General features: G+C 45.6%; 1 protein-coding gene across 1 annotated transcript in view; it reads left to right on the plus strand.

Annotated features, from left to right (window-relative positions):
* The first annotated feature begins 8740 nt into the window (after positions 1-8740).
* Positions 8741-27021, plus strand: part of klhdc8a (kelch domain containing 8A) — a 42636-nt gene continuing 24355 nt past the window's right edge. The window contains exon 1 of the mRNA XM_056301608.1: positions 8741-8795. The gene's annotated coding sequence lies outside the window, so the exon portion shown is untranslated. The remainder of the gene's footprint in view (positions 8796-27021) is intronic.

The raw sequence follows: 27021 nt of genomic DNA on the forward strand, positions 1-27021 counted from the left end.
TCTGTCCCCAATACGTGTCCACCACATGAGCCCCCCCAGAATTCGCCCTAGTAATCGAAGTCAGGCAGGCGCGGGTGGACGACAGGCCGTCCGCGGCGGCTCCGGATAACAGGGGCCGGAGTGTCTGTGGGAGGCATTGACGCGGGCCTGTGGAGGTCGGCCTGAGGAGCAGAAGAGGCAGCTCGGGCCTCCACGGGGGGAGGAGGCGGAGCCGGGGGACGACCGCGACGAGGAGGTTGGGCTAACTCCAACGGCTGCGTCAAGTCCAGGTGTGCGGGTTTAACTCGGTCCACTGAAACATGCTCGGCCGTGCCCCCAAAATCCACCACCAGGTGCTTAGTTCCCCGTTCCAGGACGCGGAAGGGGCCGTCATAAGGGGGTTGCAGAGGGGGGCGGTGTGCGTCGTGACGGATGAACACGTAGTCCGCTGACTGCAGACCTGGGGGCACCTGGGACACCGGAGCGCCGTGTTGGGCGGTAGGGACGGTTGTGAAAGCTCTGACCCCGTCCAGCAAGGAGGCTCGTTGGTCCACAGCTGACCAGGGACGCGTTGCATTGGGCATGAAATCGCCTGGGACTCGCAGCGGCGTGCCGTACACCAGCTCCGCAGAGGAGGCTTGTAGGTCTTCCTTCGGGGCGGTCCGCAGGCCCAGCATGACCCATGGGAGCTTGTCAACCCAGTTGCAGTCCTTGAGAGTAGCCCGAAGCGCAGCCTTCATGGACCGGTGGAAGCGCTCACATAGGCCGTTCGCCTGAGGGTGGTAGGCGGTAGTGCGATGAAGCTTGACGCCCAGAGCCTCACCCACAGCATTCCATAGCTCTGAGGTAAACTGTGGCCCACGGTCAGATGAAAGGTCGGAAGGCGTACCGAAACGTGAGACCCACGACCCAATAAAAGCCCGGGCCACATCAGCAGACGTCGTGGATGCCAGGGGAACAGCTTCAGGCCAGCGCGTAGTCCTGTCCACCACAGTGAAGAGGTAGGTGAACCCATGGGAGGGGGGTAGGGGACCAACCAGGTCGACGTGGACATGGTCAAATCGTCTCTCCGGCACTGCGAAGCGTTCCAGGGGCGCCTTAATGTGGCGGTGTATCTTAGCCCGCTGACAGGCAACACACGAGTCGGCCCACGCTTTCACGTCTCTCTTAAGTCCCTCCCACACAAACTTAGCAGAGATCAGGCGCACGGATGGCTTACCGCCTGGATGAGAGAGGCCGTGCACAGCTTCAAATACGGGGCGTCTCCAGCTGTGCGGGACAATGGGCCTGGGCTGTCCTGTGGAGACGTCACACAGGAGGGTGACACCTGTGTCGCTGAAAGGAACGTCCTGCAGGCGGAGCCCCGTGTCGGAGGCCCGGAGACGGAGGATGCTCGGGTCCGTGGCCTGGTCAGCAGCCATCTGTGCATAGTCAAGGCCTAGGCGGACCGCTCCAATCACTGCCCTAGACAGGCAGTCAGCTACCTGGTTAGACTTACCAGCGACGTGCTGGATGTCGGTAGTGAATTCCGAAATGTAGGAGAGTTGTCGCTGCTGGCGAGCGGACCATGGCTCGGCCGTCTTGGACATGGCAAACGTGAGGGGCTTGTGGTCCACGTACGCAGTAAACTCGCGGCCCTCTAGCAGGAAACGGAAATGCCGGACGGCGAGCCAGAGACCGAGGAGTTCCCTGTCAAAAGTACTATACTTGCGCTCTCGGGGTGTAAGCTGGCGACTGAAAAAGGCCAAAGGCTGCCAAGCCCCCCCCACCCACTGTTCGTGAACCGCACCAACAGCATAGTCCGATGCATCCGTGGTTATGGAAATAGGCGCTGTAGGTGAAGGATGCGCTAGCAGGGTAGCCTGGGAGAGCGCAGCTTTAGTCTCGGTGAACGCACGGTCCCGCTCTGCTGTCCAGTCGACCGCCTGGTTGGGGGACATGCCTTTCAGCGCCTCGTACAGTGGCCGGATGATAAAGGCGGCTCGAGGAATGAAGCGGTGGTAGAATGTCACCATCCCGATGAACTCCCTGAGCGCACGAGCTGTTTGGGGGCGTGGAAAGGCCGCCACCGCTTCCACCTTTGAGGGCAGGGGGACTGCCCCGTCCCCAGTGATGCGGTGCCCGAGGAAATCAATGGCTGTCAGCCCGAACCGGCACTTCGCCGGGTTGACGATCAGCCCATGCTGGCTGAGGCGTGTGAAGAGGGCATGAAGATGGGACAGGTGTTCTTCCTCGGAGGCGCTGGCAATGAGTATGTCGTCCAAATAGACGAAGATGAAAGGAAGGCCACGGAGCACTGAATCCATCAGCCGCTGAAAGGACTGGGCCGCGTTTTTGAGTCCAAATGGCATTCGTAGGAATTTAAATAGGCCGAATGGGGTTGTCACCGCTGTCTTGGGGATGTCTGAGGGGTGCACGGGAACTTGATGATAACCACGGACCAGGTCGACTTTTGAGAAGACGCATTTGCCAGACAGGTTTGCAGAAAAGTCCTGGATATGCGGGACAGGATAGCGGTCAGGCGTGGTGGCGTCATTTAGTCGGCGGTAGTCCCCGCATGGGCGCCAACCTCCATCAGGCTTAGCGACGATGTGGAGTGGGGACGCCCACGGGCTGTCAGAGCGGCGGATGATCCCCATGCGTTCCAGGTGCTCGAACTCAGACTTGGCAATGGCGAGTTTGGCGGGGTCGAGACGCCTGGCTCTGGCGTAGACCGGGGGCCCCTTCGTAGCAATGTGATGCTCCACCCCATGCTTAGCGGTGGGTGCAGAGAAGGTAGGCTGGGTGAGGTCAGGGAACTCAGCGAGGAGGCGGGTGAACTTGTCTGCCTCTGAGAGAGAGTTGGCTAGACCTGCATAGGCCGCTTCCCTCCGCGTACATGCGAAGGAGGAGAAGGTTAAGGCATCGACCAGACGGCTGTTCTGAATGTCCACTAGCAAACCGTAAGCGCACAAAAAATCAGCTCCGAGGAGGGGAAGCGTTACATTGGCCATGACGAACTCCCACGTGAAACGTTGTCCACCAAAACACAGTTCTACAGACCGCACGCCGTAGGTGTGGATAGGGCTGCCGTCAGCCGTCGCCAACTGGGGGCCCCGCTCCCCGCCCATGATGTCGACGTCAGTAGCAGGGAGCAGGCTTCTCTGTGCGCCCGTGTCACAAAGAAATCGCCGACCGGAGATGGTGTCGAGGATGAAGAGTAGCCTGCTCGTATCGCCAACACTCATGGCCACTACTGAGTGTTGGCCCTCTCGTTTCCCGTCGGCCTGTAGTTGCAGGGGGAACGGCACCGTTTAGCTTTCGCACCAAATCGAGCGTGGTACATACAGAGTCCAGAGGGCTTGTAGCGGTCTGATGCTGTGGCGCCACCGTCGGGCCACGCCCACGATGTCGGCGGGGGGCCAGTGAAGGTAGGAGCCAGCACCCCGGCATGGGAGGAACGTTGTGTAGCGACGAAGAATCGGTCAGCTTCCTTTGCCAGCTCACGGGGATCAGTGATGGTGGAGTTAGCGAGCGCAGTCTGGACGTGGGGCGGCATGTTGCGCAGAAACAGCTCCATAAACAGGAAACATGGCTTTTCTTGACCCAGTAGGTTTAACATCCTGCTCATTAGCTCCGATGGTTTGCCATCTCCCAAGCCCTGAATTGCGAAGAGGCGACGTGCTCTCTCCGTTGCTGACAGTTCAAAAGTTTCAAGGAGGAGATGTTTAAGTGCGGCGTATTTACCGTCGGCCGGTGGGTTGGTTATGAAACCGCTTATCCTGGAAGCCGTAGCGCACCCCAGCGCTGCCACTACGTAGTAGTACCTGGTCTCGTCTGCTGTTATGTCTCTGAGCGCGAACTGCGCCTCAGCCTGCGCGAACCATGTAGCCGCGGAAGACTCCCAAAACTCCGGCAGTTTAATTGCAACGGCGTTCGTAGCCATAATGTGTGTGGTTTCAGAAAACTTATCCGAAAACCGACGTCGGGGTCACCAGTGTAGAGCCGAAGTAACGGAGAAGACCGTAGGTTCACACTTTAGCCGTGTAGGCAACTTTCTTTAATCCACGGTAAATCGGCGAGACAAACAAAACCCACAGCTCGACTGAGCGGAGGTGGCAAGAATAATCAGAAAACTGGCTGGACAACCATAACTTAACCCTGCGTTAACCTGCCAGGGCAACCATGACTTAACCCTTAGTTCCTGGGTTGAATTCTGTCCCCAATACGTGTCCACCACATTACTGATATTACTGGCAGGGCAAAGTACAGCCCATTCTAGAGACCGAAAATCAAGCCGACCGAGCTGAGGTAAGGGCATAAAGCGAAAGGTTCAAACGAGGAAGTAGGCACAGGCCAAAATTCAGAAGAAAAAAAAAGCAATACATACAATCAGGCGGGACACGACGCGGGCAGGGGGCTCAAACCACGAACTGGCAAACAACAAGGGCCAACTGACCAAAATATATACTGGGGCAATGAAATAGACAAGCAACGAGTGTGGCAGAATGAGTAACTGATAGGCTGACAGATAATGCAGGGGGCGTACCAGTGTGTGGAGACAGTGTGCTGTTGGGGGCAGCTAGCAAGTGTTGATTGGAGAACGAGCGGATGGGTGTGTGCAGGAGAAGCAGCAGGAGGGAGGGGGCTAAGAGGAGCAGGAAGCTCCAGCAGAGTCCATGGCGTTTAGGGACACAGTCAGGAGTATTAACCCTAACGTGCATGTCTTCTTGATGGTGGGAGGAAACCCACGCAGACGCGGGGAGAACTCCACACAGAAAGGACTTGGGATGGCCTGGGGTTCAAACCAAGGACCTCCTTGCTGTGAGGCACCGATGCTAACCACTGGGCCACCGTGTCGCCATATGCCATAATCTGATTTTTTTCTTTTCTTTTCTTTTTTTTTTTGGAATTGTCATGTGTTCATATTAGTATACCTAAACAGTATATTGATGACAAAACTAAATCTATTCGACATTCGATTTTCAAAGACACACATTGCTTAAGTTGCCAGTATTTAAATTATTGTACAGCTTTAAAAAAAAGAAGAAAAAAAACAGATGCAACAAAACATTGTATTTTTTTTCTGCTTAATCGTTCAACATTTTGGTCTTTTTTTGTTTTTCTCCCCAATTGCACTTGGCCAATTACCCTATTCTGGCTCTGGCTGCACTAACCACCTCCTGGACTTCCTTCCAGGTGGTCTGTCTGGTGTTGAATTACATGGCGAATGAATGAACGAATGAATAAATAAATAAATAAGCGTCTGGACACTGCTTGGCATCCTCCTCATCATATTCTTCTTTTTTATAATTCCATTATAATTCTGTTATCCTCTTTCAATGATGTATTCTGTAAATTGTGTAAACACAACATCCAGTTGCCCGTTGTCCGTCTTGGGGGAGAGATCCCTCCTCTGTTGCTCTCCATGATGTTTCTTCCTAGTTTTTCTCCCTGTTAAAGGTTTTTTTTAGGGAGTTGTTCCTTATCCAATACGAGGGTCTAAGGACAGGATATTGTGTGGCTGTAAGGCCCCTTGAGGCAGCTTTATAATTTGTGATATTGGACTATTCAAATAAAATTGACTTTACTTGACTAGACTTATCCGGTCAGCCACATGGGTGTGGATGAAGTCGGTGGGGTCCATTGTGGAAAGGTTTTTGAAAAGTAAATATGTCAAGATAATTTTCATCAACTTTTTTTTAAGCTGTGATATAGCAGGAGTATCCCCACACACAAGTGCAGTGGATTAGCAAAAGTTATTTAAATGTTTAGAATTTAATTTCGATTAAAATTAATTTCTACACGTATAAAGGGAAGTGAAAAAGTGATCAAATAATTCGTTGTTTTTTGTTTGTATGCTCATTTTCCCTTAAACATCAACATTTGAAAAACTATCGACGCAAATTAGAGCAATGCAGTAAAATCTTAATTTTGATCCAAATAATTGATTCTTAAGAGGAAAATCGAAACACAGTTGTGGGAGTGCTTTTCCATTTTCTAAGTTGCATAAATATTTGAAATAGGTGTGCACTTCCAAGCATAGCTGTTGTGGCCACTGACTTTGACTTAAGCCAGCACTTACAGCAACGGTTTCTGGAAAATACCTCCCCTCAGCAAACTGTTGTAAATCCATGTAAAGTATTGTCGAGTCAAAACATCTGAATGTGGACAACCAATTAAAGTTTAATATAGATGTGTGTGTGTGTGTGTGTGTGGGGGGGGGGGTGTGAGAGACAGTGCTTCCTGTTCCCCAAACCAGAGTTCGTAAACATCACAGAGAGAGAGAGAGAGAGAGCGAGAGAGAGAGAGAGAGAGATCACAGTTAGCCCATGTATGGCCCACGAAACCATGATTCCTTAACAAAGACCCTCACCACATCCAGCTCCGTGCATGTTGGAGGGTAGAAGTTGAGAGAAACAGAAAATGGAATGGCATGCTAACCATGTAGCAAGACTTCCCAGTAAGACTGCAGCGTCTTCCCTTGAAAGGGTTTGTTTAATAAGCGGCAAACTACAACTGCACTCGGAGTAGCAGCACAAGTGTGTCTGTGCCCATGTGTGTGTGCGCATGTCCAGAGCTGGGAGGGAGCGATAGATGGAGGGATACAGAACGAGGGAAAGAGAATAATGACACCATAATCAGGCTAGGTCCCGTGTGGCCTGCAGCTGAGCTGACAGAAAGTTGTCCATGTCTTCAGTGCAGAAATTCTGGGGCACAGCCCCTCTGTTCTGTGTAAGAAATGAGGAGCAGAGGAAAAAGAAATGGGAGATACAGAGGAGAGAAAAATCCACATGGCGGACAATGGTCGATAGTGTCAAAAAGGACTTTGAATTTTAATGCGGTGCGATATCACCAAGTGTGTCCCTTGTAGAGTCCTCCGCGATCTGCACACTCCCTTCTCCTAGCCATTCCTGGGGGCAGAGTCAGCAGTGATGCTGCTTTATGGCTCTTATGGGCCTACATTTTGCAAAGGTCTCCCTCCGGCTCTCAAGTGGGCATTAAAAATGTATCTTTTCAGCTTTGCGTTTGCTTTTTGGCCATTTTTATTTTTGGTGCTGTTTTTTGATGCTTAGTATTTCTATTACTCAGTTTTACACTACCTCTGCAATGCTTGCTGCTGTGCTATATGCTGTGGTGCACTAATTTAACCACTTCCCCAACATCACCATTAACCACTAAAATACACATGTACGTCCAGACTCAGTCCCTTTTTTAATTTTTTTTACCTGAACTAGGTTCAGATCTAGAAAGAAGGAAGAAAACCACTTTATTTGACATTATGTTCTTACAATGAATCTGTCTTCTAGATTTAACCCATCCTATTGTATTGTTTTACAATTACTCAAAAATTAACCTTGGTCCAGAGCTATCGAAGTGTAGCAATGTGTAAATGTGTAAATGTGAAGGCAAATTATGATGCAAATACAGTCCCATTAGCACAATTTCATTTTCATCCATCCATCAATTATCCAAGCCGCTTATTCGAAATCGGGTCGCGGGGATGCTGGAGCCTATCCCAGCAGTCATTGGGCAGCAGGCAGGGAGACACCCTGGACAGGCCGCCAGGCCATCTAGGGGTATGTTTTTGGCCAAATTGAAAACTTGAATGAAATGAATGAAAGCCACTTTATTTGACATATTCATACAACGAATTTGTCTTCTGCATTTAACGCATCATATTGTATAGGAGCAGTGGGCAGCTGCAGCGCCCAGGGACCAACTCCAGTTCTTCTTTCCACATTGCCTTGCCCAAGGGCACAGTCAGGAGTATTAGCCCTAACATGCACACAGACACGGGGAGAACATACAAACTCCACACAGAAAGAACCTGAAACAGCCTGGGATTCGAACCCAGGACCTACTTGCTGTGAGGCAACAGTGCTAACCACTGGACCACCGTGCTGCCTAACCAGGGCCAACCCCAACCTGATCCCCTCCCTTCCCGCCATCCTTACCATATACTAGGTCCATATCCTATATATATTGCACATACACAGTATATATTTTGGGGTTTTCTTATATTTATATTTTCTACATTTCTAATTCAACACATATATTTTATCTTCTTCTCTTGTGTAATAAGGCTGCAGTGGATGAAAGCCACCACATACAGTGCTATGCTTCACAATGTTCCCGTGTGTGATATTTTGAAAGGTGGAACAGCTTCTAGCATTCAGTCAGTCAATGGCTTGGGCTAATGTGCTTGGTGTATTTTCAGAAGCAAACGCACGCTTATAAAGCAAAGCCTCCTCTTCGAAAGCAAAGTATTTGCTTTTGATCCAAACCGCTAATATGTCCGTGAATTGCTTCAAAATATTCATGCAAACACAAAATATTCATATTTGACCTCACCTTCGCCTAATACTGAAGGACGATGAATGCAAAAGTGTGTTGATATAAAATCATGTGGCACCCGGCGAAGGTAAAAGTGTGTCAGCTGCACACGAGTTATCGTATTGGGGGGGGGGGGCGCACGCACACACACACACGCGCGCGCGCGCGGCCACATCCGTCCAAATTCTTACGATTTCAAGGGTGAAAATCGGCTTGTGCCACCACGACACAAGGAGATAAATTTTTCAGGCTTGACCCACATAACGCCGCATCATGTCTTCGCCGCCGGCTGGCTGAAGAGAAGGCTCGCGCTCTCTCTCGCCCCTTCCCCATCGTGCGCTCGCGGTGCTTTCCGGACCGAATGACAATAAGGCGCCCGTGTAGAGAGGAGCGTTGACCGGACTCCCACCTTTCTCGAATCCTCATTGCTCTCCATCCCACCTCCGGCTTCTCAGTGACAGAGAGATCGGCAAACACAAGCTGCGAAGGAAATCACAAAAGTAAGTAAGCGAGAGGAATGAATCGGAATTGATAACGGAATCTCTCTCTCTCTCTCTCTCTCTCTCTCTCTCTCTCTCTCTCTCTCCCTCCCTCTCTCTCTCTCTCTCTACTATCCTTCATCCCTGCTTTCTTCGGCTTACCGTGGTTCTTGTCCTGGACAAGTTAGGAGAGGCTGCAGCTCCGTAGCTGCTTCGCTATACAGGAAACTTGACATTTGGTAGTGGAGCTCATGTAAATGAGGCGGCGTCTATGGCGCCTGCAGCAAATAGTCATCCGCTTTGATCTGTGGCAGCGTGTTTATAACAGTCAGGCGAGCTGGTGGTCTGAGTCGATTTCATAAAATTGTTCGTTGTGTTTTTTTCTGCTATAACTGCGATGCAAAGCGATGCATAGTGACAACTACAACATAAAATCACCTGAGTTGCTCTTGAAGTCCGTCCAAAATGACGACAAACTTTTCTGTCCAAACCAAACATCCTGTTGGCATCCATGTTAAACATGGTGATGGCGATATGGAGGGCCTTTCGCCAATACAAATGCATTATCTGAAAGGTCATTTATTTAGCAGTCTGGCTGCTGTCTGTCTCCTGTCTCCCTTCCTTTAGCCAAAACACTGAAGCAAATTGCAACTCTTCCCCCATTGTCTCCCCTCCTCTTCCTCACCTCTCCTCAGTTTATATATGAAGCACTCAAACATGAAGAGGGAAGAAGGCTTCTTTACACACACCTCTTCTGTCAAGGGGCAGACAAAGTGGCTGTACGCTCACCACAGAAGGCACCCTTACCCGAAATTGTGCCACAGTTGAATACCAATACCGCATACGAATATGTTTTCACATTTTGTGCATTGTATTGATCAGTTATTGACACTGTTTATCCACCAGGGTGCTTTAAGATTAATATAATTTCACTGATCTTGGACACAGATATTCTATAATGGTTTTAGCAAGCCTTGAAATGACTCATGTTAAAGAGTTAAACTCAAGATGTTTGGGTATATGCAAATAGAGGCAATTAACCAGAACAAAAAATTGAAGACGTCTTCAAACAAAGCAAAACAACCAGTCAATGTGGTATTTTTAACCAACTGCAGACTACTGTGCAAAGGCCGTCATGCAAAGAATCTGACCATCGTAGTTGGGTCAGCAAGTCTGTGCACAGTGCAGAAACAGATCCCAGAATGGAGTTTCATTTTCCCTGCGAACATATCCCTCTGCTTCACTGAATCTGGCTACTTGACACTATCCTCTATCTCTCGTCTCATCCCATCTGCGCTTTAATCTGGCGTCCTCTCCCTTTATGTCTATTCCGCTGTCCCGCTTTCTTTTTGATTCATCTCTTTCCCCTCACATTTCACCATCTGTCTTCCTAGGTTGTTTTTCTTTTTCCCCCAGCAGGTAAAGAATACTTTCGTACGAGCACATTGATAAACATTGTGTAAATAAACTGCTCTGCATGCGGTGCACTGGATCACCGTGCACAGGTCTCTGCATCACTTCATATCCATGCAGATTAATGCTAATCTCACTATATCACCTGTGGCATTAGTCCAGCCCCTGTATTTGTAGGACAAATAGACAACAAGGTCCCTCCAAGCAAAGTTAAGAAGATGGCAAAAGTTTGACCTGAAATGGGCCAACTCTCTCTGTGTGTGTGCAGTGGGGGATACTGTGCTGTCTTTTGCTGACAGGCAAGCACACACACACACACACACACACACACACACACACACACACATACAGACACACACACAGTACAAACCTTTGGGGAGAGAAGGCCAATTCCGCTGACAGGAGATATGTCCTCTTCCCTTTCTCTCTCTCTCTCTCTCTCTCTCTCTCTCTCTCTCTCTCTCTCTCTCTCTCTCTCTCTCTCTCTCTCTCTCTCTCTCTCTTTTAATCTTCCTCTCATGCTTTTCCTCTCTGTCTTTGCTGCCCCACCACCCCACCCTTACCCATCTCGCAGTAATTACTTATCAGGCCACAGGGATTACTATGTCCCTGGCTCCCCTCTGTAATAGAGCTTGTGCTCCACATAACTCTTGTGCTTTGGTGCCCCAATCGCTGGCGCTCCCTTCATTAAGCTGCCCTACCCTCCATTATGCCGCTCTCATTATCTTCCCCCATAATATTTTCCCTCTATTAACTTGGTCTCCTCGTAACTCCCCTTCCCCTCTTTGCTTCTCTTCCTCGTATCTTTGCATAACAGCGTGGACCCTCTCCTCTCTTCCACCTTCTGCTCATCTCTTTCGTCTCGCTCCCCTAACTCTTTCCCTCTGCCGTCTCCTCTCTCTGCTCCTGCTCTCTCGGCCTTCACAAGGATGCCACAGCGGATCAAGTCACTCTAATTTGATTCCATCATTAAGAGTCAGTGTAAGGGAGTGTATACCCCTGAATATGTAAGCGTTGTTGAAGGAATGCCCCGGGGGATACAGTATGGAGGAGTAGCAATTGAATATGCATGACCTTATGTAACCGTGTCCACTGGGCACTGGCACCCATGCCTGTCATGTCTGTGTATACATCGGCCCTGTTTTTTCTCGGTTCCTGCTCATGTTTGTTGGCTGATACACGCCTATTTCTGTCTCGTCTCCATGGATCCTGCAACCTGATAGACTCTAAATGTAGCAGCTCCTCTTGACAAGCTCATTCTCAACGGCCTCATCTGTTTAAGATCTCTCTACAACTCCCCTTCCGGCAGCAAGCCATCTGTGTGTATGTGTGTGTGTGTGTGTGTGTGTGTGTGTGCGTGTGTGCGCACTTGTGTGTGTGCATGCACGTGTGTGTGTGTGTGTGTGTCTGTGTCTGTGTTTACCTCTGGGACTCGTCTGCTGCAGGCTAATAAACTGTCATCAGGGGTCAGCTAATGGAGACTTACTAATGGACACTGACAGCTAATGGATACAATGGAAAGGGATAGGGGGTTTTCTTCCCTGCCTCGGACATCACGCCATTCTCATGCAGCCTTGCGCTTCTGTCTGCCCATACTGGGTGCACGCTGAGTTGCTACGGAGACAGCACACTTTCAATTACACCGGCTCTCGGCTGAGGAGCGTGCGCAAACACGCACGTGCTCATACAAAGCCATATTTACAGGCAAGCTGAGCACAGGAACAGAGAGAGACTGAGAGTTAGACTCTTCCATTTACAAGAACACACAGAGGCTGCCAGGAAGACGAGTGAGCCTTTTTAGTATTTTTTAAGGACGATAAGATAAATGCCAGCTGCTCTGAGCATCCACTGCCAACCATCAGCCATCGCTGATTTAGCAACAGCTCCCTCATTAGGAGCCACCACTCTGTGCTGCTGTCGCTGCGCCAGATTTAGTTTGAAAGATCCTCCATCAGCATCAGCATCGACTGCCGAACAGCTGGGTGGGAGAAGATCACCGTTTTAATATCCTGTTAAAATATGCAAATGACAGCATTCAGAATGTGACCAGTCTCCCCCAGTAAAAAACCTCCTATGATGTCAGCAGTTCGTTTAACCTATTCGAGAGATGTGATACCAACAACGAGCAGCGTTATTACCTCGCGCCGTAGCGTCTCTTTGTCGGTTGAACATGATTTATTACTGATTGCAGCCAGGCCATTATTTGCGGCTGCATCCCTTGCCATCACTGTAGAGACAGGATTACCAGTGGGATCAGCCGTTGGTGCCCTTACTTTCGAGAGGCTGAAGGCTCCTGCCTCTCCTCTGGTCTATTGATCATGAAGTTAGTCCCCCCCAAGTAATTTTCAGACTCAAAGGAGTGTCTTGGATGAGTAGCTCTCCCCCGCCAGGAAACGCCCTCGATGTAGCTTCTGCCCATTCTGTTTAGGCAGCATATTCACCTAATCCTGTCTGGACTATTAGGCCTGCTACAGCTCTGCAGCCAGGTTGCCTGGAGCTGCATCTTATCTTCAAGCTGACGGGTAGCAGGACCTCCGTCTGCAGCTGCTGCTGGGAACAAGATGTTGCCCCAGTTGAGCTGAACTGAGCTGTTCTGAACTGAGCTATCTGTCAGCAAGAGAAGGGGAGATGATGTTCACACTCCACGTTAACATTCAGCTGTTTTCACTGAGGAGCCTCTCATCATGAAAATGTGCATTGGTTGCTGTTATATATCGGAGTAAAGCAGGCACAAGCGTACTATATTTTTTATTATTTGTTTTTATTATTATTATTTATTTCCTTGAACAGAGAAAGCTCTGTTGACACTCATGCCTGTGTGGATTTGTATGGGGGGGGGGGGGACAGTTTTGCCTGCGCTTTTGACTGAAAAGTATAGAGGCATTAGATGCATTGGTAGCAGAAAGCAGTGATGAAGGTGCATGTACTGAACTTTACTAGATAGCCAGTCTTGTTTGAGCTGAAACAGTACAGATGGTATCTGACTTGTGGAGATGGAAATGGTATTGAGCCTGTGTGTGTGTGTGGGGGGGGGGGTGAATCCGCCTTGTTAAAACCAGCCTAGTGTGTAAAGCTGTTATACTGATAAAGTCACACATGCATTCATTCACATGGAGATTAAAAATAAAACAAAAAACAAAAACCCTGAATGCACACACAGACAAACTTTGGCTGTGCTATAGATTTCAGTGCAGATACACTTCCTCAATACTGCAGACTGATTGCATCTATGACCATGAGAAATCCCTGGTTTATATCCAATGGTAGAAGGGAAGGGCAGAGAGAGAGGAATGCAAAAGGTTAGAGCAGATGTAGAATACAAATGCCAGTTTTAAATACAGGGTTAGTTTTAAATCATAGCTCCTTCTACATTGTCTTAACCTTGAAACGTATGCTGTAAAATATTGAACTGAAAATATAGTCACAGCAGCTTCTCTCTCAAATTGCAAACAAGGGAAAAAAAGGAATTTTTGAGTGAAGGGACTCAAAAAACAATATTAGAATTCAAAAAAGAATAAATAATATTTAAGGAAACACTAAACGAAGGACGGAGCTGATATCAACCCAAAAGGAACATAAGAAATTGAATTAGCTAATAATAGCAGGTGTATTTGAAATTGGTGTATGGTGAACAATCACTATGATGAAAAGGAAATTTTCAAATTCAACATCATGAGAGAATTTAAACTTTGAACACTGGAATATTCATATAGTGCCCACATGCAAAGATCTCATATGATTATGCTTTTGTTAAAAGCTGAAAACTATATTGCTGTCAAAAGAAGGTTGAGTCAGTTCATCTGGATACATACAACGCTTATTGACAGATACGTTTCATCACTCAACTAAGTGACCTCTTCAGTCTAAACCAGGGGTGGCTAACCATGTGCCATGGAGAGCCATGGAGAGCCATGCGTACGCAGGTTTTCATTCCAGCCGGACTCCACACCAGCTGATTTCACTGATTAGCAACCCTTCAACCAAAGAGGGAGCATGTGTCAGTGAAATCCCCTAGTGTGGAGTCGGGACCAGGGGTGGCTAACCATGTGCTCTCCATGGCACATGGTTAGCCACCCCTGGTCTAAACTGACAGCGGGTGTCCCCACCCTTATACACAATACAGTACAATACAGTTGCATAACGACCGTAACCAACGACTAGTTTCATGTGCAAATATGGATGTAACCAGCGTTCCTCATTATCAAGGGTGTGCACATCCTCATCCTTGAAAGAGTGCACATCCTTGATAGGGAGGAACGAGGAGTTGAAGAGGCCATCTATGTTAAGAGGGAACGACCATTCCTGAACCAGGGGTGGACTAAGAGTACATCTGTAACCATGTTACAATGCTGTGATTGCAAACATTCCCAAATCCGCTGTGAACAGTACACATGGCCATCGAGGTTAATGGTCACACCCATATTTGCATATGAAACTGGTCGTTGGTTTCGGTCGTTATGCAACTGTGTTGTTTATAAGGGGTGGAGATACCTGCAGCATGTTTAGACTGAAGAGGTTACTTAAGTTGAGTGTTGAAACGTGTCTGTCAATAAACGTTATATCCAGATGAACTGATTCAACCTTCTTTGATTTCCTTACCTGGATTATTGAGCATGCATCAAGACAGATCCCTTGCCTATCGGATCAGAAGCTTGCAGGAATTGTCTTTCTGCCAGTCTCAGACATATCTTAGAAATAGGATAGTGATTGGGTGGAAGGATTACTTCAGATTACCTTTACTATGTAGAAAACTCTTGTCCAATTCCCCTCACGTCTTGCCATGCTTTGGGAGAATTTAAATTCAGATACACGTTCACAACAAGTCTTTTTTTCCAGTATGAATCTCGTATTTTAATCTAAGTCCTTCAGACCAACTATATATTGTTTATTTAAGGATCTCCGTAAGCCGAAGCAGTAGCAGTGATTAGTCTTCCCCGGGGTCCACATATAATATGCATCACACACTGAATAAGACAATTTCAGAAAGAAATTACAGATAAAACATGCATCCCCTATGATTGCACAAGGACTGGTAGTTAGGTGGTATCACACATTATGCTACAAAGTGTATTCTGTCTGAGGCGTTCTTGAATGTGTTTACCTCCTCACCAGTTTAAGAAGATAGATGATACCACTTTATTAATCCCCGAGGGAAATTCGTCCTCTGCTTTTAACCCATCCTAGCCATGTAACTAGGAGGAGTTTTGCCATACCATGTGTTAGGAGTATTAACTCCTAACACACATGTCTCTGATGGTGGGAAGAAACCGGAGCACCCGGAGAAAACCCACGCAGACATGGAGAGAACATACAAACTCCACGCATAAATGACCTGGGATGGCCTGGGGTTCAAACCCAAGGCCTTCTTGCTGTGATGCAACAGCACTAACCACTGGACCACCGTGCTGCCCAATGAAGCTGCACTGTGCAATATATATATAATGAATATCTCCCTCTCACCTTTTTTGGGTGGTGTGTGTCTTCCTCAAGCTCAGGTCCTCTACCAGAGGCCTGGGAGTTTGAGGGTTCTACGCAGTCCTATGTGAAGTTGGCACCCCATGTAATCAGAATATGAATAAAAATATTATCATTCGTCGTGCAGCGTTTGTGCTGATTTATGCCACAAAAAAAGTGTTTGTGCTGTAATGTTTTTTGAGATATTAAGCATTATATTTTACAGGCTGCGATGTCACCCTACACCCCATTATCGTCCAAATCGTTCAAATCTGGTCCCGTTTGTTTGTGCCTGTTTGTGCCGTTAAAAGAAACATTTGTACTTTTCAATATTTTATATATAAAATATTATGCCAAAGGAATTATGTCACCCTGCACCCCATTATCGTCCAACTCGTTCAAAAATGGTCTTGTTGTTTGTGCTCAATTTGTTCCCATTAGTGCCATTAAAAGAAATACTTGTGCTCTGTTAGTATTTCAGAAATAAAACAATTTGTGCTAAAGAAATGATGCAATTCCAAACCCCATTGTGGTCCAAATTCTCCCAAACCGGTGTCGTTTGTTTGCGCTCCATTTGTGCACATTTGTGTCATTAAAAGAAACATTTGTGCTCTTTTTAGTTTTTCACATACATGCCTTGAACAATACTTTTTAAATGTGTGTGACTACATTTTGCACCTCATTGTTGGCCAAATAGTTTAAAACGGGTCTCATTGTTTTTGCTGTGTCAATGCCGTTTAAGGAGACTCATAACTTATTAGGCATGGCTGGCTCACCTCCCTCAGCCAGGACTCAGGAACAACAACAACACATATGAATTGTATCAAATCACTGAATGTTCTGGCATGTATCTGAAGCTGTTTTGTGAAGGCCATGTGCTGCCAACAGAAATAAAGATTAAAAGGTAAGTCTAGACTTTGTGTGTTCAGTTCTCCGGCCCTGCGGAACAAAAGCTTACCTATATTCAAAACGTGAAATAATAAACAAATCAGGCATTAATATGTGATCAGTAAGACTGATTGCAATGAAAATGAAATTGTCACTTGCTTTTGTGTGTTTATGCTGAAAGACTAATGAATTAATCAGAATTTTTGAATGGAGGTGCGTCCAGGTGGCATTGCCGTCTATTCCGTTGCCTACCAACACGGGGATCGCTGGTTCGAATCCTTCTGTTACCTCAAGCTTGGTTGGGCATCCCTACAGACACAATTGGCCATGTCTGTGGGTGGGAAGCCGGATATGGGTATGTGTCCTGGTCGCTGCACTAGCGCCTCCTCTGGTCGGTTGGGGTGCCTATTTGGGGGGAGCGGGAACTGCACGATCCTCCCATGCGCTACATCCCCCTGGTGAAACTCCTTACTGTCAGGTGAAAAGAAGCGGCTTGCGACGCCACATGTATCGGAGGAGGCATGTGGTAGTCTGTGGCCCTCCCCGGATCAGCAGAGGTGCTGGAGCAGAGATCAGGATGGCTTAGAAGAGTGGGGTAATTGGCTGGATACAATTGGTGAGAAAAAGGGAGGGGATAAGAAAAAAAAAAAATTTGAATGGCATTATTAAAGAGTATGACTGCATCTGCTCTAGAAATGGTGAGTCAAATAATCTTGCCTGCTAGCACAGGACAACACAGGACATACAACGTACATTTAAACATGCACGTAGCTTTGTGGTTAGAGCTTGCTCTGTGTGCAGGAGGTTCAGGCTCATTACATTAAGTAATTTTTAAATTTGTTGAGTAATTAACAAATTCTTCTTATTTTGATCCGATGGCAAGGAAGCCAGCTTGTCATAAAGATGGTATCGTGATAATCATCTTATCTGCTAGGGAAGATGTTGTTAAAGGCCAGTGTACAGCACCTCCCTCGGAAAAAGTGTGGGCACAACTGAATCAGCTAATCCACTACAAAATCTCGCCAAAGGCTTTATATACATTTGCAAAATTGAACAGGCATAATAAATGGGAAATCCTGGGCTACAATGATGATAAACAAATCAAAGGTATACATAGAGAGAATGACCGCCCTGACAGGGACAGCCCAGATGAGACTGATGTTCATCCCTCGGTGCAGTGCAGGCAGAATAATTATGACCTGAACTTTGAACTAGCACTTTCTTTCAAAAGATAGACAGAAATCTGGAATAAGGAAATCCTTTAGACCGATAAATATTCAAAGTCTCATGAAAGACGGTACACTATTGTGATGTTCAGTATTAGGGCAATACACCTTTAAGGACAAAGGGAATGATGGGATAGTAAAACAGAGCAGCCACGGGAGCGGGAAGGTAGACGAGGGTCAGTCGGATTATGTGCACGTTATGCATGGAGCGAAATAAACATGCCGAAGTTCCACGGCTAATTCAGAAACGGCGTTATCATCTGTGAGAGTGAAAAGTAGGTCATTACAACTATATTAAAACATTGACTCATTTCCTGAATGAGGAGATATAGGAAAAGGTGAAATCTCAATGCACATTAAGATTTCAGAGGGTGAAGGTGCATCTAAAAGGTGTCTCAAACTTTAATGACATAGAAAAAAAAACGATATTGACATCATAGGTAAGTGCAGTGAGGTGAGTGCAACGCAGCACTATCCATTACTATGGATAAGATACCAGAGATCAATTAATCAGTGAGTCTTAAATGCAAAATCCAAAATATTGATGACAGTTTCCACACTGGAAAAAAATAAACAAAGATTATCTGGAGATATGAGATAACGTGTGTCTGAGCAACTCTGGGAACGTTGAAAACAGCCACACATATGGCGGGCTGCTGAAGCTCACAAACTCATGGATGTTGGTGACCCAACACCAAGCCACCTACCAAATCTGACAACATTAAGAAAAGCCAAACAAGAGAGAGGTGACAAGGAGCTAGGAGACAGGGATCCCATTCTTTCCTTTCAGCTATTGAAATATAGTGTGCCACACAATAGTAGCATACATGATATTGATAATTTTTATATATATATATATATATATATATATATATATATTTTTTTTTGTCATTACTCGACCCCCTCCCAGATGCAGGTTTACAAATCACAATCTAAAAACAGGGCTCCACTTTGAGTGTTAATGTTACAGGCACGGTTGTAAAATAAATAAATAAATAAAAAGACCCCTATTGCAACCTCTGGGCACTTTTTTTTTTGATACCAGGGAGTTCTGTCCTCAACTGCCAAAACTTCAATTCATATTCCCGTGGTGCAAATGCTCTCTGAACATCATGACATTAATGCCACTGGAAACGGACTATCCAAATGGCAGCGAGCAGCTGCTGCTGTCCCAAAAGAAGTAGTGTGTGATTTCTCACTTGTGTTGCTGGGGGGACTTGTCAAGGCCTTCACCCCGCATGCTGACTTGAAGGCTTACTAATGAATGCTTTGGGGTGCTCACAGGAAGTGCACCATCCAAACTACCACCTTGTTTGATTTGAGTGGATGTTGCACATTGTATTAAACTGATTAGTCAGTGGGACTGTCTCTGGAAAAAGGGTGATCAAGTGAGGGACTTCTGAGGTGCATGGCACAACTTATACAATCAGTGACCCTAGAAGATGCAAGGGAGCTGATATGTTCAGCTGTCATTGCTGCCTTGAGTGAATCTGAGGGGTATGATGACAAAGACATGCCAGTATCTGAGACTTGCAGGATGCATCTAAAGAAAAGAATTTCAGAAGGATGTGTCCCGCCTCCATCCATAAAAAAAAATGACATGGAAGAAATCAATTTTAAAGAAGCTGTTCATGTATGCCAAACAGATCTGAAACAGTGGGTGATAAAGATCTGTCATGACAGGATAAAGTTTGCAGTGGATGATGGTGATTGGGACAATTTACACTTTCTTCCCAAGCTTGTTCCTCATCTCATATGAATGGCATGCTACCTGCCTATTTCAATGGGCATAATGGTGCCTCACTTTAAAAGTGAAAACTTTACAGCAAGTTCTGCCAGGATTGAGGCAGAATTCACTAATATCAAACATGGTCTCTTCAAGCGTGATAACTTGCCAATCCTTGTAGACCGCTTCATTGTATGTCACCTACGGCATATTGAAAGCAAGATGAAGCTGTCCTCTGCACCTGTTACGATTTCAGCACACACTGAATAAAATATCTTAAAGGTGGAGGAATCCACATCAGGTCATGGGAAACAGCATCAAGAGGTCCTTGCAATATCCGAAGATGACCATACAATGACAGGAGAGAGCAATCTACCAAGAGATGAATTTGCTGAAAACTGGAGAGGCCTTGCCCTTCCACCAAAAAAGAGGAGTTTTTCCTACCTTAATCCTTACCTTGAGTATGTAGATCCAAACTTGAGCATGTAGATCCACATTCGAAAAGAAAACAAACCAAAGTTTGTCTTCTAAGAAATGGCAACTACATGGCCAGACAGCCTGTTAAATTTGGCAAAACCCTTCTTTGTGTAAACAGTACTTGTGCCTTTGATTCCTTTTGCCAATGTCTCTGTTGTGCATTCTGTGACAGTCAGGCATTTTGCAGTTATGTCAACACAGAAGAGAAAATGATTGAAATGTTCACTTGGTGAAAGCTACTGGCACAAAGGCGGTGCAACGTGATCTTTATACACAGAGGGTAAAAGTGCTGTCTGGTACGTTTGAATCTGTACGGCTGAAGTCAGGTGTTAATCAGGTGAATGCAGAATGTAACATAGCTCACACCATCACTACAACTATGAAGCAAGTTGCTAGTGTGACAAGAGTCAGTGCTCCTCCCCACACTGTTGCTGAAGCATAAGACATTCAAGGGAAATCCCTTTGCTCCCTGTCAATGTTAACGTTTTACAAGGAGGAGGAATGAGTCAGCTACAAGCTGCACTGGAAGATGGACTACTACTCAACCCATCCACATGTTTGAGGCCATTGAAGTTATCTGATGAGGGCCCATAGAGCTTGAAACGTGAATCTTCATCACTGAAATTGTTCTGCAATGGCTCAGTCACACACAGCTACACTACTGGACAACTATTGTGCATAGAAACAGGTTCCGGACACTCCACTGTCTGAATTTCCAGTCAGCTTGCAACTAAACAAAGACTCATTCACACTACCAGGAATTGTTGCATTCATATCAAGGCCATCGAGTATACTACTATATTAAAGTACATTAGAGGGACAGCTCAGGTTGGACGGTTTGGAGACAAAGCAAGAGAGGCAACATTGAGGTGGCTTGGACATGTGTGGAGGAGAGATGCTGGGTATATTGGGAGAATGATGCTGAATATGGAGCTACCAGGGAAGAGGGGAAAAGGAAGGCCAAAGAGGAGGTTTATGGAGGTGGTGAGGGAGGACATGCAGGTGGCTGGTGTGACAGAGAAAGATGCAGAGGACAGGAAGAAATGGAAACGAATGATCCGCTGTGGTGACCCCTAATGGCAGCAGCCAAATGTAGTAGTAGCAGCAGATATCAAGGCCATCAAGGAGTGCCCTTGGTCTACTGCAGAAGATCCTCCTTGATCTGGGAGAAATATGATAAACTTTCTTTTCAGGTCACAACAGCTTCTAAAAAAACAAAAATACAACCTCATGCTGTGTTTTCCACAAAGGAAGGTTAAAAGCCCTAATCATAATCTGACTTACACAACAGGAAACTTTTGCAAATAGTTTTAAACAAACAGGCTATATTCTATTCCTGATGAACATGTTGAATGGTCCTGAAACAAGGACATTGCATAATTTTTTGTGAAGCCATGATTTTGCAGCCATTTTTCTACATGGATTTTTGTTTTACTTTTTACTGCTGTTGCTGTGAGGTTACCACATCACTAACCCTCAGTCCTCTGTTTCACTGAGGAAATGTTATATTTGCTAAATGTTATCTCTTCAAATAAACATGACATGAAACAAAAACAATATCCTGTTTCAAATTATTATTTAATGATTTAAGTGTGGTCATCCAAAAAAAGAAAACAAAAAACTTAATATTTCTTCAGAGAGCACATCTAATTGCACAAATGAGCACAGACCAAGCACAAATGAACAACACTAGTTTGGGACCATTTGGGCAACAATGAGGTTCAGAATTGTGTCATTCCTTTAGGGAAATATTGTTTTTTTTCTGAAATACTAAAAGAGCACAAATATTTATTTTAATGGCACTAATGGGCACAAACCGAGCACAAACAAACGAGGCCAGTTTTGAACTATTTGGATGATAATGGGGTGCAGGGTGACATCATTCCTTTGGCAAAATGCTGTTTTATATATAAATACTAAAAGAGCAAAAGTGTTTCTTTAAATGGCACAAACAGGCACAAACCGAGCACAAACAAACGAAACCAGTTTTGAACAACTTGGACGATAATGGGGTACAGGGTGACATCACAGCCTATAAAATATAATGCTTAATCAAAAAAATTACAGCACAAACAATAGTTTTTGCAGCACAAATCAGCACTATGTTATAGTGGCATTCCAGCAATTCCAGGTTCTCGGCCCTTGTCCACGAATGTCTTGTTCCAGTAGTCCATTTCAGACTGACAAACAGGTGCTGGCTAACCAACCAGACTTTGTGGTGGTCGACAAGGAACAGAGGACATCAGTAGTGATCGATGTAGCCATCCCGAGTGATGGCAACATCAGGAAGAAAGAGAAATACCATGGACTGAGGAAAGAACTAGATCGGATGTGGAAGGTGAAATCCACAATAGTCTACTACCACTACTACTACATTTGGCTGCTCCCATTAGGGGTCGCCACAGCGGATCATCCGTTTCCATTTCTTCATGTCCTCTGCATCTTCCTCTGTCACACCAGCCACCTGGATGTCCTCCCTCACCACCTCCATAAACCTCCTCTTTGGCCTTCCTCTTGTCCTCTTCCCTGGCAGCTCCATATTCAGCATCCTTCTCCCGATATACCGAGTATCTCTCTTCCACACATGTCCAAGCCATCTCAATCTTGCCTCTCTTTCTTTGTCTCCAAACCATCCAACCTGAGCTGTCCCTCTAATATACTTGTTCCTAGAAGGTCCTGGGTTCAAATCCCAGGGTTGTCCAACCTTAGGAGTCATCCCAGGCCGTCCTCTGTGTGGAGTTTGCATGTTCTCCTCATGTTTGCAGTGGGTTTTCTCCAGGTGCTCTGGTTTCCCCCACCATCAAAAAGACATGCATGTTAGGGTTAATACTACTGTCTGTGCCCCTAACTGAGGCATGGCAAGACGAACTGGAGTTGGTTCCCGGGTGCTACACAGCAAGGATGTGGTAAATACAGAGCATAATTTCACCACAGGGATCAATAAAGTATCTCAAAATCAAAATCAAAAAATAATCCTGTCCTTCTTCGTCACGCCCAATGAAAATCTTAACATCTTCAACTCTTCCAGCTCTGCCTCCTGTCTTTTCCACCTCCGAACCATATAACATAGCTCTTCTCGGAACCATCTTGTAAACCTTCCCTTTCTCTCTTGCTAGTACCCTTCTGTCACAAATCACTCCTGACACTCTTCTCCACCCACTCCACCCTGCCTGCACTTCCTTCTTCACCTCTCTTCTGCACTCCCCGTTACTTTGGGCAGTTGACCCCAAGTATTTAAACTCATGCGCCTTTGTCACCTCCACTCCTTGCATCCTCACCATTTTACTGTCCTTCCTCTCATAAACGCATAGGTTTTCCGTCTTGCTGCTACTGACTTTCATTCCTCTTCTCTCCAGTGTATACCTCCATCTCTCCAGGCTCTCCTCAACCTGCACCCTACTCTCACTACAGATCACAATGTCATCCATAAACATCATAGTCCACCGAGACTCCTGCCTGATCTCATCCATCACCACTTCAAACAAGAAAGGGCTAAGAGCCAATCCTTGATGATACCCACCTCCAACTTGAACCCATCTGTCATTCCAACCACACACCTCACCACTATCACACTATCTTCATACATATCCTGCACCACTCCTACATACTTCTCTGTGACTCCCAACTTCCTCATACAATACCACACCTCCTCTCTCGACCCCCTGTCATATGCTTTCTATAAATCCACAAACGCCCAATATAACTCCTTCTGGCCTTCTCTATACTTCTCAATCAACATTCTCAAAGTAAACATCACATCTGTAGTCCTCTTTCATGGCATGAAACCATACTGCTGCTCACTAATCATCACCTCTCCTCTTAACCTAGCTTCCATTACTCTTTCCCATATCTTCATGCTGTGGCTGATCAACTTTATACCTCTGTAGTTGCTACAGTTCTGCACATCGCCCTTGTTCTTGAAAATCGGTACCAGTATGCTTCTTCTCCACTCCTCAGGCATCCTCTCACTTTCCAAGATTGTGTTAAACAATCTAGTTAAAAACTCCACTGCCATCTCTCCTAAACACCTCCATGCCTTCATAGGTATGTCATCTGGACCTTTCTACTCTTCATCCTCTTCATAGCTGCCCTCACTCCGTCCTTGCTAATCCACCGCACTTCCACTTCCTGATTCACTATCCACACATCATCCAACCTTCTCTCTGTAATGTCCGTAGACGCCTTGTCTTACTGACATAAGAATAATTCAAGAATGAGCCGACTTCGTAGGTTCTTAACTGTGTAGCTTTTACTAGCGTTCATCCAACATACAACCTTCATCACATGCGCGTCTAACTTCCTGTATACGTCACACGCACTGCACGTACACCCGTGAGTAGGTCAAGTTAAACACGTGACAGGACCTTCAAAATAATAACATCTTTCATTCATTACACTCTCTCTCTCATTTTCTTCATTCATCAGCCCCTCAATGTACTCCTTCCACCTTCTCAACACACTCTCCTCACTTGTCAGCACATTTCCATCTCTATCCTTGATTGCCCTTACCTGCTGCACATCCTTCCCAGCTCAGTCCCTCTGTCTCGCCAGTTGGTACAAGTCATTTTCTCCTTCCTTAGTTTCTAACAACTCACCATACAGCTTTTCCTTTGCAACCTCTCTCCTCACTTTACGTTGCATCTCCTTGTATTCCTGTCTACTTTCTTCATCTCTCTGACTATCCCACTTCTTCTTTGCCAACCTCTTCCTCTACATACTTTTCTGAACTTCCTCATTTCACCACCAAGTCTCCTTGTCTTCCTTCCTCTGTCCTGATGACACACCAACTATACCTTCATAGCTGTCTCCCTCACTATTTCTGCAGTGGTTGCCCAGTCATTTGGGAACTCTTCACTCCCATCCAGTGCCTGTTTTAACTCCTCCCTGATCCACAATAAACCCACAGTATTCCCAGTGGTAATAGAAGCACTAGGGGCTGTGACTCCCAAACTGGAAGAGTGGCTCCAGCAGACGCAGGAACAACGTCTGAGGTCTCTCTCCAGACAAGTGCGGTCCTAGGAACAGCTAAGATACTGTACAGAACCCTCAAACTCTCAGGCATCTGGTAGAGGACCTGGGCTTGAGAAACACACACACCATCTGAAAAAGGGTGAGGGATATACTATATATATGCGTGTGTGTGTGTGTGTGTGTGTGTGTGTGTGTATGTACTCCAACTCCATTCTCGTGTTTCAAATTTCTAATCCAACTGTAAACAATGATGGGTGCACAGACGAGGAAGTCTTTATAGGAAACATGTCAGACCACAGGTAATAGACACTGAAAATGTGTCCACAGCAGCAAAATGTCATAAGATTAAGTGTGGTAATGATATAGGGACTTAAGAAAAAAAAAGGACTTGCTTTGATCTCTTTACCTTTTGTGGGTCTTTTAACAATTCCTCTTGATAGGATTAGGTTTTGTAGTATACTCTCTGAAAAGTCTGTCCTTGTCTTTACTTCTAGTGCTAGGATCTCACATTGTAAGCCTGAGAAAAGGTTTATAGTTTACAGTTTTTGTAGTTTAGCTCATATTCAACTGCATTTTACTGTTAGCTCTTTTCTATCTCTTTGTGTAAATATGATTGGTATCCTGTTCACTACCTTTACTATCATCAGCATATAGTCATACATTAGACATACTGGATATGGTGACGGTACTATAGGAAGATAAGCAAAACTGAAAACATTTCCCTGCTGCTACAGCAACAATGGAATGATAACGGAAATTAAAACTAAAAGATCGACAAAATAAACAATGTATATGCATAGAATTTATATCTGGTGATGAAACTATGCCAGCATGGAATAAAGAATGAAAGCTGGACAATCAATATGTGAGATGCCCCCGGACTACCGCCACCCCTCCGCATGCTACTACATGTGTGTGGGGAATTGCATATGCTTAGATTTTGTGTGAATATAATGTTCATACATGAGGCCCCTGGTCCTTCTAGTGGGGATTTGTGGCAGGCAATACACATCAAACAATTATACAGAAATGTGATATCCGGGCTTTGTGTGTTTTGTCAACCGTCATTTGGTCTTTTGTAACCGATGGCAACCATATGTTGTGTTGTTCCCATCTGCTATTTCCTTCATCCTGAAAGAACTTGCACAGCACTGAAAGTCTATACCTACAACATACAATTCATCACAAACTGTAACGGGGCATTTTCCATGAAATTGTGACCCAACAACTGGTATTTGAGCTAGTTGTAGAGTTTAGATCTGTAGCTTTGGTTTTTTTTTTGGGGGGGGGGTGGCTGCACAGTGGATCCTCATTTCGCTTTTGTCTTTTTTTTGTTAATCCATTATTATTATTATTATTATTAGTATTATCATTATTATTATTATTAGTAGTAGTAGTAGTAGTAGCAATGTGTTTACATTATTTCATTATGTAATTGTGACAACTGATTAAATGGTAAATCTAGATTTTGGGAGAGCTTAGTTCGTTTTTTCCCCCTTTACAGGTCCGTTAAATTAGGGATCAATTTATTTGATAGTACTGCTAAATCACTTAAGTCATCCCAGTTAGATTGTCATTCAATCTTGTTTTCTTCCTGGCTGGATTTAATCTAATTTTTGCGACCTCATTATTTATATGCATATTTATGAGTTAAGGCTCCACATCCGCAGTACGGACAAAACTGAGAAAGCATTTTTTTTGAAGAAGAAGAAGAAACATCCCAAATGATTTCTGATATTGTTTTAACATTAGTGAGCGGTTAATAAGATGTTCATCTCTAGGATGGTGTGATATGAAATTGAACAAGCCTTTAATTTCGCTTAAATTAATTAGACGCCAACTCTTCCATGGCTCAAAGCCTGAAAGTAGGTCCTCATAAACACGGAGCAGGGGAGTGCAGCATCCTCATGATGCCTGTCTATTCGGAGCATGCTGATTGTAAAAGACTCAGTTGAGGCATGTGGGTTCACTGCTGAGCTCAAGATGTTCAAGCAGCTCATTAAATGAGATGAGATGTGGCGAATCAAATCGCTTACAGATTGCAATTAAAAGGATAATGTGAAATAAGGTTTCCAGCCTGTCTCTACCCAGT

Source organism: Lampris incognitus, chromosome 2 (genome assembly GCF_029633865.1).
Source record: "Lampris incognitus isolate fLamInc1 chromosome 2, fLamInc1.hap2, whole genome shotgun sequence".
Taxonomy (NCBI): domain Eukaryota; kingdom Metazoa; phylum Chordata; class Actinopteri; order Lampriformes; family Lampridae; genus Lampris; species Lampris incognitus.